This window comes from Myotis brandtii, unplaced genomic scaffold (assembly GCF_000412655.1).
Source record: "Myotis brandtii unplaced genomic scaffold, ASM41265v1 scaffold161, whole genome shotgun sequence".
Classification (NCBI taxonomy): Eukaryota; Metazoa; Chordata; class Mammalia; order Chiroptera; family Vespertilionidae; genus Myotis; species Myotis brandtii.
The window spans coordinates 1,591,903-1,596,670 of NW_005355881.1; positions in this window are offsets into that span (position 1 = coordinate 1,591,903).

Below are 4,768 nucleotides of genomic sequence, written 5' to 3' on the forward strand. Positions count from 1 at the left end.
CCTCGCCGGGACACGGACGCACACTCACCCGACACACGCTCCCGCTCGCTTTCCGCGGGAGTTGAAACAGCTGTGAGATTCGCCCCGGAGCTGAAATGAGGGGGGACGCGAGCCAGAGCCGTGCGTGCGAGTGTGTGTGTGCGTGCAACCCACAAGCGAGGACGGGGGGCTTCGCTAATAAATCAGTGATCGCAATAAAGTCAGGAGGGCCATCGATCAGGTCCACCTCGCCGCAAACGAAGAGAATCCTTGTCTCTTTTCCTTCTCCTGAATTGGAGGGAGCCAAATGTCCCGCGGGGCTTGACACAGCCCCGCCGGGGGCTCCCCTCGTAATGACACGTTAATAAATGTTTTCCTTTATCTGCTTCCACGAGGGCTCGCCTGGGTTTGAAAACACCCACCGCCTTTGCTGAAAGCCCCGAGCTCCCCTCTGACTACATACTTTTGCTTTTGGAGACGCGGGCTCGAGCCGGGCCTGCAGCTAGAGCGCAGGGCGAATGGCCCACGGGCCCGGGACCTTCCCACGCGCCCGGGAAGCTCCCCAAGACATTAACTTGAGCTCAAGTGAAAATAGCTGCGTTGCCCAGAAATGGTCCCGGAATAGGAAAGAATGGAGAAACGGGTTTCCTCCGAAAGGGGAGGAATTAGACTCAAGGTGGTGCTGTCTACCGCGGGTTCCACTGTCTCCAGAACACAGCAGAGGCCAGAGCAGGACCGGCTGACCCGCGGGCAAAGAGCCGGCAGAGAACCAATTAGCAGCTGCAGAAAACACAGCTGAGCAGCTTAGGGGACACAGACCCTGTGCTAGCTATGTGTACTGGTAGGCAGTAGTAACTTATTTAAATCTAATAATAATCCGACAAGGTACATTGTAGAATTACACCCATGTTACAGATGTGAAGACCAAGTCACAGAGAGATTAAGTGGCTGACTCAACTCACACAATTGTAAATGGCAGACCTAGGATTTGAACCCAAGAAACTTATCTCCAGAGTTATGTTCTTAAATCCCAGGTAATTGCTACTTTTCCAGCCCAGCAACTCCGTTCTCTGGCGTAGTCTCTGTTTTTGTTGGTTATGGTTGTCCTGCTTAGTAAGTAAGAATGGACAGTGGTCTATGAGGATATACTTATATAAAAGATACTTGGTTATTTATCTGGAATTCAGATTGGGTGTCTAGACCTGGTGGGGGCTCTACATTCCCCCAGCTTAATCTCCCTTAGCCACCCTGATCAATTTACAGTCTAAATAAGTCAGAAAAACCTGGAATTTGCTTTTCCAAACCTGGTGCTTCTGAGGTTGCTGATCTACCTTTCTGGAACAAAATGTCAGGCTTCCATCTTCACCATCACCGACCAGGAACGAATGGGGACCCCTTCCCCCTGGCCTCACCTCTGTGGAAGGAAGGACACATTTGCTGTAATGCCTCAGTACAGTGCTGTTCGGTAGAAGATTAAGACAGGCCGTGCATGTCATAGAACATGTCCTAGAAGCGGCTTTCAAAAGTAAAAAAAAGCAGGTGAAATTAATGTTAATCATGTAGTTCATTTAACCTAGTACGTATATCCAAAATACCTTGTCAACATGCAATCAATATATAAAAATTATTAGTGAGATATTCTTTTTACGACATATTTAGAATCTGGTGTGTATTTTACACTTAAAACACCTTTCAATTTGGGCCAGCCACACAATACTACATGTTCCCATCAGGGCAGCTCTAGCAGGTTCTGTGGTCCACTACTGAGTGTTTCTATGAGGTTATCTTATGTAATCCTATCAAGAGTCATTCTTCTTTTTTTTTAAAAAATATATTTTATTGATTTTTTACAGAGAGGCAGGGAGAGAGATAGAGAGTTAGAAACATCGATGAGAGAGAAACATCGATCAGCTACCTCCTGCCCACTCCCCACCGGGGATGTGCCCGAAACCCAGGTACATGCCCTTGACCGGAATCGAACCTGGGACCTTTCAGTCCGCAGGCCGACGCTCTATCCACTGAGCCAAACCGGTTTCGGCAAGAGTCATTCTTTCAAGAAAACTGAGAAAGTAAAGGGACTGATCAAAGACACAAAGTGGGATTTGAACTTGTGTGAGGCTGTGCCTGGCTTTGGATCATGTGCCCCCTGTGGCCTCAGTTTTCCAGCTGGGTCCTCAAAGCCCCATGGGAGTGTCTCAGGGGTTTGGGGGATGGGAGGATAGGTGAGATCTGACTTTTGCTTGCTTTTTATGTTGGGTTCTGGAGACTATTTCAGAGGAGGTGGGATTTGCACCACAAAAAAGTTTAAAAACACACCGCCTTGCCCTAGCTGGTTTAGCTCAGTGGATAGAGCGTTGGCCTGTGGACTGAAGAGTCCAGGTTGGATTCCGGTCAAGGGCACATGCCTGGGTTGTGGGCTCGATCCCCAGTAGGGGGCATGCAGGAGGCAGCCAATCAATGATTCTCTCCCATCATTGATGTTTCTATCCCTCTCCCTTCCTCTCTGAAATCAATAAAAATATATTAAAAAACAAAACAAAACACACTGCTTTCCTTCAGGCCTCAAGTTTATGAACATGGCTCTTCCTTCCCTAAATGGTCCTGCCTACAATTTTCCCTCCATTCTTCTCTCCTCATCAGGGCACCCCAGTAAAGGAGGGGCTGGGCACAATCCCCTACGTGGGGCTGTAGGTGGGATTGAGATGATGTCATCTGATTATCTTTTTGGATATTTATTCTTTCTACTGTTGCTGTTCAAAGATCAAACATGGTGATGTCTGTGTTTTGCCCCTTATCCTTTGTTAGGGGGAGGTGACAGGTCTTGGTGTGAGTGTTTCTTTGTGTGTGTACCCGTGTGCATGTGTGAGCACATGTGTGTGCTCACTGTGGACAGGGGCTGTGGATTGGGTTTCAGGTCAAGACTTAACTCACCAGCCCAGACACTCATTGGGTTGGAGGGTCTGCAAAGCACTCTCTGGCCACGTTTCTTTCTCATAAATCACAGCAGACTCCATGGTCCTCTGGGTCCCCGCCCCGGGCCTGTTTTCCAGGTAGGTGGAGCCTTCCGGCCCCATTTGGGAGCTCAGTGACTGCCTGGGAGATGAGAGGGCCCTCAGGGACTCAGATGTCCCTCAGCCTGGGACCTCACTCAGCTATGTGTGGGGCCTCAGCAGAATTCTCATGACCTTCCTGGCCTCCTAATTCTCCAGCCCCTGCCCATCTCCAACCACATCATCTGGGACAACCTTTCTCCTCTCTTGTCACCCTGTTGGCATCTCTCACCGGGATCATCTTGCCCAGGTCTTTCAGGCTCCTCATGCCACTCCCAACTCCTCACCCCTTTGTTGGATTAACCTTGAGGGGAGCTTTCTCTTGACACCTTGTTTCCTCCTTCTGCAAGTTCCTTGGCCCTCTCCTTTCTCTTGACACCTACGCACCTTGTTTCCTCCTTCTGCAAGTTCCTTGGCCCTCTGTGCAGAACGCCGCCTGGTTCTGTCTACCTTGCAAAGCCAGAATGCTGTTCTATTTCCCGAACTCCTATGCAGCAACTAAACAAACACAAAGTCATTCCTGCTTCGTGTTTCTTTCTCTCCACCAAGAGGCTGAAGCTCAACCTGATGGTCCCAGCACTTCTGGCTGCATGAGGGTGTGATGTTATGAGGGCTGTAAGAATTAAGCTTTTAACATCTAAAAAAAATTGTCCAAGAAACGGTAAAGCAGAAACATGGCTGCAGACAGGAGGCTTGGGAATGCGAGCCACGGAACTGGGGCACAGGTGGCTTTAATAACCCACACGAGTTTGGCTGTAACTTGCTTCTTTCTACAAACTCAGAAGAGGCTGCAGAGTCACCCCCAGGGGTTTGGGGTCAAACTTCTCCGTTCCTGGGTGGGGACAGTTTTGCATGGATTTTAAAATACAAATCTCAGAATCGTCCATAACATTATACATTTGCGGTTAATTCTGCTGAGTTTTCACTTAGGCCCAGCTGTCTTGTTGGTAGAAATACAGTTGCATTAGGGAAAAACTGTTTATATTTCTTGAGATATTGTGATAATGAAAAATAGCACCATAAACCCCCATTAAGTCAAAAGAACATTAATTGTGCTTCCTGCTGCCTCCCCTGGCCGGCACACTGACACTGACAGGCTTTACTTCGGCAAAACAGGGCGGCTTGTCTTTGCAGCACAGTACCTCTTTCCCCCCTTAATTACACGTAATTGTGGAGTCTAATTTATTTTAACGCCCGACGCCTAAAAGTGCACATTCATGAATCAAGGCTTAGATTGGGAGGTAGGATAATTAAACACGGGTATAATTGCAGTCTCCTGGGGGCTGCTTAGGAGTAATCTCCAAGAGTCATGATGTTTATTCTGAATTCTTACAAATGAAAGACAGTCGGGCTGCCTACAGTTAAGAAAACAGAGAACAGTGACAATTTGTCTAGTTGCTTAACCATTCACCAATAGTGCTCTTTTGGATAAGTGGGCAAGAAATATTAAACACACGGATTTCACATGTGATGAAACACACAAGCAGAATGAGTGCCCGTGCCCTTGAGTATTAAAATGAGCAAGGCAGCCCCGGCAGCAAGCTGTTGCTCTCTACGGACAAAGCAGAACTCCTGGCTCCTTGGTGGAAAAGCAGGGACCATTTGACCATACGTGCAATTCAGTTTCATCTCTCTCTCTCTCTGTGACAACACACCTATTTTACCACTAGAGGCCCAGTGCACGAAATTCATGCACAGGGTGGGGGGTCCCTCAGCCCGGCCTGCACCCTCTCACAATC